The 8247-nt window shown below is 41.9% G+C and overlaps 1 pseudogene; it reads left to right on the forward strand.

Moving 5' to 3' along the window:
- The first annotated feature begins 6959 nt into the window (after positions 1 to 6959).
- LOC100356962 (small ribosomal subunit protein uS2 pseudogene) lies at positions 6960 to 7859 on the forward strand (annotated as a pseudogene).
- The last annotated feature ends 388 nt before the right edge of the window (positions 7860 to 8247 follow it).

The following is an 8247-nucleotide window of genomic DNA, read 5'->3' on the forward strand; positions in this document are numbered from 1 at the left end:
CTGGTGTCACTAGGTGGAGGATTAGCCTATTGAGCCGCGGCGACAGCCAACAAAGAGCTATATTCTAACAAATTGGGTAATCTAGAAGAAATGGATAGATTCCTAGACACATACAATCTATCAAAATTGAGTCATGAAGACATAGAAAACCTTAACAGACCCATAATGAAGACAGAGATTGAATAATAAAAAATTAAATAAAGTAATAAAGACCCCCCCCCAACAAAGAAAAGTCCAGAATAGGATGGCTTCAATGCTGAATTCTACCAGACTTTTAAAGAACTCCAATTCTCCTCAGCTATTCAAAACAATTGAAAAGGAGGGAACCTCCCAAATTTCTTCTATGAAGCCAGCATCACCTTAATGCATAAACCAAAAAAAGATACAAAATTGACCAATATCCTTGATGAACATAGATGCAAAAATCGCAAAAAGAAAAAAAACTAGCCAATAGAATCCAATAACACATTAGAAAAATCATCACCCAGACATAGTAGAGTTTATCCCTTGTATGCAGAGATGGTTCAACATTTGCAAATCAACAAATGTAATACATCACATTAACAAACTAAAGAACAAAATCCATATAATTATCTCAAAAGAGGCAGAGAAAGCATTGGATAAAATACAACATCCTTTCATGATGTAAACATTCAACAAATTTGGTATAGAAGGAACATTTTCAACACAATCAAGACAATTTATGACAAACCCACAACTAGCATCTTATTGAGTGGGGAAAAGTTGGAAGCATTTACACTAAGATCCAGAACAAGACAAGGATGCCTGATTTCAACATCTCTATTTAATATATTCCTGGAAGTTTTAGAAAAAAACCATTAGGGAGGGAAAAAAATCAAAGGGATACAAATTGGAAAGGAAGATGTCAAATTATCTCTGTTTGCAGAGGATATGATTCTATATATAGGGGTTCCAAAAGACTACTAAGATTATTGGAACCATAAAAGAACTTGCTAAAGTGGCAAGATATAAATTAACACACAAAAATCAATAGCCTTTGTATACAGATAATGCCATGGCAGAGAAAGAACTTCTAAGATCAATCCCATTCACAATAGCTACAAAAAAAAAAAAAAAATCAAATACTTTGGAATACATTTAACCAAGGAGGTGAAAGAGCTCTATGATGAATATTACAAAACATTAAAGAAATAAATAGAAGATGACACAAAAAAAAATTTAAAAACTTCCATATACCTGGATTGGAAGAATTAAATCATTAAAATTTCCATACTACCGAAAGCAGTTTACAGGTTCAAGGGCAAACCAATTAAAATACCAATGACATTCTTCTCAGGTGGAGGAAAAAAAGATGCTAAAATGCATATGGAAACACAAGAGACCCCAAATAACTAAAGCACTCTTAAACAACAAAAGCAAAGCCAGAAGAACCACAACTGGATTTTGACATTCTTCAGGGCATTCATAATCAAAACAGCCTGATACTGCCACAAAAATATGTATATAGACCAATGAATAGGATAGAAACTCCAGAAATCAATCCACACATCTACAACCAACTAATCTTTGACAAAGGAGCCAAAATCAATCCCTGGAGAAAGGACAGTCCCTTCAACAAATGGTACTGGGAAAAATGGATTTCCATGTGCAGAAGTATGAAACAAGACCCCTACATTACCCCTTATACAAAAATTGACTCAAAATGGATCAAGGATCTAAATCTATGACCTGATACCATCAAATAACCAGAAGTAAACATTGGGGAAACTGTGTAAGACATTGGCATAGGCAGAGAGTTCTTGGAAAGACACCAGATTGCACAGGCACTCAAAGCCAAAATTGACAAATGGGATTACATCAAGCTGAGAAGCTTCTGCATTTGCAGAAGAAATACTCTGTAAAGAAGTAACCAACAGAATAGGAGAAAATATTTGCAAACTATAAACTTATATAGGATTAATATCCAGAATCTATAAAAAGCTCAAGAAATTCAATAACAAATCAAACAATCCAGTTAAAAAATGGGCAAAGGACTTGAACAGGCATTGTTCAAAAAGGGCAATTCAAATGGCCAAGAGAGACATGAGAAAATGCTCAGGATCAGGGAAATTCAAATCAAACATACAATGAAGTTTCACCTCACCCCAGTTAAAATGGATTTCATAAAAATATCAACAATCAATAAATGCTGGCAAGTATATAGGGGAAAAGGTACCCTAATCTACTGTTGGTGGAAATGTAAACTAGTACAGCCATTTGGAAGGCAGCATGGAGATACCTTAGAAAGTTGAAAATAGGTATACCATATGACCCAACAATTCCACTCTTGAAAATTTACCCAAACGAAAAGAAATCCACATATCAGTGATTTGTATCCCATGTTTACTGCAGCTCAAATCACAATAGCTAAGATATGGAATCAACCCAGATGTCCATCAACTGAAGACTAGATAAAGAAATTACGGCCAGCGCCACGGCTCACTAGGCTAATCCTCCACCTGGCGGCGCCGGCACCCCAGGTTCTAGTACTGGTCGGGGCGCCTGATTCTGTCCCGGTTGCCCCTCTTCCAGGCCAGCTCTCTGCTGTGGCCCGGGAGTGCAGTGGAGGATGGCCCAAGTCCTTGGGCCCTGCACCCCATGGGAGACCAGGAGAAGTACCTGGCTCCTGCCTTCAAATCAGCGCGGTGCACCAGCCGAAGCGCGCCGGCCACGGCAGCCATTGGAGGGTGAACCAACAGCAAAGGAAGACCTTTCTCTCTGTCTCTCTCTCTCACTGTCCACTCTGCCTGTCAAAGAAAGAAAGAAAGAAAGAAAGAAAGAAAGAAAGAAAGAAAGAAAGAAAGAAAGAAAGAAAGAAAGAAAGAAAGAAAGAAATTATGGTGGGCCAGCCCTGTGGCTCACTTGGTTAATCCTCTGCCTGTGGTGACAGCATCCCATATGGGCACCGGGTTCTAGTCCCAGTTGCTCCTCTTCCAGTCCAGCTCTCTGTTGTGGCTCGGGAAGGCAGTGGAGGATGGCCCAGGTGCTTGGGCCCTGCACCCGCATGGGAGACCAGGAAGAAGCACCTGGCTCCCGGCTTTGGTGCAGCTCTGGCCTTGCTGCCATTTGGGGAGTAAACCAACAGAAGGAAGACCTTTCTCTCTGTCTCTCTCTCTCTCTCTCACTGTCTATAACTCTACCTATCAAATAAAAAGAAAAAGAAAAAAAAGAAATTATGGTATATATACACTATGGAATACTACTCACCCATAAAAAAGAATGAAATCCTGTTGTTTACAACAAAATGAATGCAACTGAAAACCCTTATATTTAATGAAATAAGCCAGTCCCAAGAAGACAAATAGCAAGTTCCCCACTAAGCACAGGAAATACTTACGATCTGATACACCACTGTCTGTTCGTCTAAAGTAGGGAACCCCCTGCATAATGCCATCAGCCACTGAGGTGCTAGGAATTTGTTTTGTTATGTCAGCAGTGCTATGGGTATCTTTCCTTTGGCTAGAGTTGGTGTGGCACGCCGCTCTTAAGCACTCAAACATGGGAAGATACCCCCTCTCAGAAACCCACACAGATTACCCAACATAATGAATCTGTGAGTGATAAGAGCCTGTCACTCCAGGCCACTGCCTCACAAGTAACAGTTGATGACTTAGGGAGAGAGAGCTCTGAGAGTGAAAATGACATGACAGCGAAAATGACATGACAGCAGACAACGCAGCAATGCCTAGTCAGCCACACCCCAAATGCCGGTAGGATGAACATAGACGACCTCGAGGCAATAACCCATGCACAGTCATCCCATCTGCACTCAGTGAGGACCCCACATTTGTGGGAGTCCCCAGGCACCCCAGGCTCTTAGGGCAGCCACTAGACCCCATCCCACCCACATATTTGCCTTTAATCTCAAAGTGGACACAGAATTCAGGCACTGGATTCTAACACCTGTAAAAAGGCTTCTGCTAACCAAGGGCCAACGATATGCTTGTGTCTTTCCAGAGAATGCAGGACAGCTCATTTTGGGTACCAGCCAGAAACATCAAGCCTGCAACTGACAGCCAACCAGAACCAGCTGAAGGGTCCCAGGAGGGGAGGAGGGGAGGAGGGGAGGAGGGAAGGGGAGGGGAGGGGAGGGGAAGGGAGAGGACTTCATGGAATGGGAAAGTGCAATCTGCCCTTGTGACTGTAATAAGAGGAGGATCAAACAAACTCCCGCAGAAAATGTTGCATCCACTGAACAAGAAAATGTAAATTCTCATTCAACAGATTCAGACACATCAGATAATCCCTACATTTCCTCTTGTCTTCCTGGGAGAAATAACTCCTGAAGCTTTTTATTCAGTGTCTATTTGGACTGGTGGCTCTCTAGGCCAGTAGCAAATTTGTCTGTGATCCTTTAATTTCCTATCAGGTTCATCCTCAGAATTCTCTTGTCCTCTTATCAATGTTGAAACCCTTATTTGGATTTTATGATATGGGTCCTATGTCAACTTACTTATTTACTATTCCTTTGTTTTGTTGAAAAATTCTTAATTAATTTCTAAGAAAGAATAGTTCAGATACCTAACCTCCAGAAATATTTATTCCATCTTTACACCTTCTGGATACTTTGGCTTAACATAGAATTCCAAGAAATGTCCTATCTTAATCTATATTTATTCTATTTCCTGGGAACTTCTGACTCCTTCTGAAGGTTTTAGAAATTTTGTTGGTAATACTTCTGTTACCAATTTTTTTAAGAATCTTTTTTTTGCAAAGCTTCTTTCATTTTTAGCCTCTTTTTCTTCTTCAGTAGATGCAACATCTTCTGTGGAGTTTGTTTGATCCCCCTCTTATTGCAGAGGCAAGGACAGTTTTCTCTTTCCCATTCCATGAAGTTAGCATGGCTGAAGGCTTACTTTGGTCAAATAATTTGACAGAAAATGACGTTCACTATTTCTGGGTGGAAGTATTTAAATGCAGTTCCCAAATCCCCAGCCTTTCTTCTTTCTCTTAGTGGTGGCAAAAGTATGTATTGATGTCAAGGTCAAACCAGTTTGGAATACTGAGCTAATGCAGAGGATAGCAGCTCAGGAGAGACAATGGAAATGAAGCAGACTTTGCACAAGCAATAAAATACTTTAATTGTAATTAGGCACCCAGGCTTGAGAGCTGTTACCACAGCATAAATTATGTCATCTTGAGGCATTTTTATCACTGGCTCCAAAAGTGAGGCACTTCTTTAGCAACAAGCATGACAGGTGTAACACTGTCATACAGGCTGAGGATCAGTGATGAAGAAGCCAATACCAGGGGAAGGAAAGGAGGTAATTCATGCTACATACTTGTGACAAAGTACGTGGTGCAACTGTGAACACGGAGACAGACTGTGATAGTAATCACTTGTAGCTCCCAAGTTAGAGGTAGGAAACACGGAATTAAATTCCGTGATGGGTTTCTGTGGGTAGTGCTTGATAAGATATTACAGGAAATAAATGAGATCAGGAAAGAACTGTCTAGGCTTCAAGTAGGAATGAAAAGGATGAAAGCAAATGAGCTTAGAAATTTAAGGGCATGTTAGATGGAGAGGCAGTCTAGTTTTAAACACAAGCAGAAAAAGATAAAAATAGAAAGCCTTAAAACAAGGGAAACTCATTAAAATGTAGTCTTCAGCGAGGATCAAGGTAAGAGTATATCTACCATTACAATGATCAAAACCTCTGAGTGGTTTAAATGTTCTCAGATCATCCAGCAAATTCCTTCAATTGAATAAAATTGGATAAGAGATGCTAAATTGTGCTTTTCACAAAACAAAATCTCAAATTGCTATATTCCTCAGAGATGGATGCTCTAGTCTCCTGCTTAGGGAACATAAGCCTGCCAAGAAGCAAGCTCAGCTGGGAGGAGGGAGGGGGAGAGAGCTAGGAACACTTGATTTCCTCATTGTTACTCCAGATGACATCCCTGGATCTGAGCAATCAGATGTCCCAAGGCTCCCTAGACAGTAAAATTCCATTCCCCTGCTCAATGCATAAAACACAGCTATTGTCATCGCCCAGTCCATGCTACTTTATTGTTTCTGAATTCATCCTCTCTTTAGCCTTTTCTTGTCATTTTTGTAGAATTGCAAATGCAAACAAAGGCACACATGTGTCCTGCCTATCACATTCAACTGGAAGTCAAACATGGCCCTTTCCTAATCTCCCTGCTGCCTCTCCAGTGCCCTATAAGCAATTTTCAAACACCACAGCCAGAATGATCATTTACAACATAATTCCTATCACTTCCTTATTTGGAATTCTCTGATGGATTTCTCTGCGTTAGATGAAAGTGAGCGCCTTGATCATAGTTTTCAAGTCCATACATGATCTGAGCCTGTGTATATTTCTGATCACATCTCACATCATTTACCTCATTTACCCCCTCATGTTATATGTTTAAGCCATTCTAGATTGTTACATCACTTGAGCATGCCAATATCATGTATATCTTAAGGCCATCTTTTCTCTTGCATTTCCATCTCCAGGAAACATTTTGTTCATAAGACTCTTAAGTTCAGTTATTTTTATTTAGTTCTCAGCTCCAATTTGAACTCTGCAAAGATGTTCTTCAGCATGCATGGTGGGGCCGGCGCCGTGGCTCACTTGGTTAATCCTCCGCCTGCAGCGCCAGCATCCCATATGGGCGCCGGGTTCTAGTCCCGGCTGCTCCTCTTCCAGTCCAGCTCTCTGCTGTGGCCCGGGAGGGCAGTGGAGGATGGCCCAAGTGCTTGGGCCCTGCACCCACATGGGAGACCAGGAGGAAGCACCTGGCTCCTGGCTTCAGATCGGCACAGCGCTGGCCATAGTGGCCATTTGGGGAGTGAACCAACGGAAAGAAGACCTTTCTCTCTGTCTCTCACTGTCTATAACTCTACCTGTCAAAAAAAATGCATGGTAGCTTTTCCACGCTACCCGGCAAGGAGTCCATATGGCGTTGTTCTTAATTCCCAGCGTAACTTAAGGGGAAGCTGTCACAATGTCCGGAGCCCTTGACATCCTGCAAATGAAGGAGGAGGACGTCCTCAAGTTCCTTGCAGCAGGAACCCACCTAGGTGGCACCAACCTTGACTTCCAGATAGAACAGTACATCTACAAAAGGAAAAGTGAGGCATCTACATCATCCATCTGAAGAGGACCTGGGAGAAGCTTCTGTTGGCGGCTCGTGCTATTGTGGCCATTGAAAACCCTGCTGATGTCAGTATGCTGTCCTCCAGGAACACTGGCCAGAGGGCTGTGCTGAGGTTTGCTGCTGCCACTGGAGCTACTCCCATTGCTGGCTGCTTCACACCTGGAACCTTCAATAACCAAATCCAGGCAGCCTTCTGGGAACCACAGCTTCTGGTGGTTACTGATCCTTGGGCTGACCACCAGCCTCTCACAGAGGAATCTTATGTGAACCTGCCTGCCATTGCTCTGTGTAACACAGACTCTCCTCTGCACTACATGGACATTGCTATCCCATGCAACAACAAGGGAGCCTACTCAGTGAGTCTGATGTGGTGGATGCTGGCCCGTGAGGTTCTGCGCATGTGTGGTACCATCTCCCGTGAACACCCTGGGAGGTCATGCCTGATCTCTACTTCTACAGACATCCTGAAGAGATTGAAAAAGAAGAGCAGGTTGCTGCTGAAAAAGCTGTGAAGGAGGAGTTTCAGGGTGAATGGATGGCCCGGTGCCTGAGTTCACTGCTACTCAGCCTGATGTTGCTGCCTAGTCTGAAGGCATGCAGGTACCCTCTGTGCCTATTCAGCAGTTCCCCACTGATGACTGGAGTACTCAGTACCAGCCACTGAAGACTGGTCTGCCGCGCCCACTGCTCAGGCCACCGAGTGGGTGGGAACAACCACTGAGTGGTCTTAAGCTGCTTGTCACAGTCTCTGAAGCAAACATGGAAATGAGGTTGATGGAAAATAAATACCAGTTTCTACAGAAAAAAATTTTTTAAAAAAATGCATGGTAGTCATTCTGTGGTAGCCCGATTCTACTACACTCCCAGGCCGTCTATATCACAATCACTTGCTTTATTTTTATAAAGTTTATTATATATATTCTTTAATTACTTCATTAATATATGTCACATTGTATAGGCATCCCTTCAGCTAAATCCCCTCCAAATCAATATGAATTTAAAAGACTTTGTTTTATTCATCAATATTTATCTATCATGCAATATTGTTTGGCAATATTAGGCATCCAGTAAATTTATTAATGAATAAAGGTATGACTTAGCAATTATCTCTGTATTATG

Source organism: Oryctolagus cuniculus, chromosome 3 (genome assembly GCF_051225735.1).
Source record: "Oryctolagus cuniculus isolate XC-2025 breed Fujian yellow rabbit chromosome 3, ASM5122573v1, whole genome shotgun sequence".
Taxonomy (NCBI): domain Eukaryota; kingdom Metazoa; phylum Chordata; class Mammalia; order Lagomorpha; family Leporidae; genus Oryctolagus; species Oryctolagus cuniculus.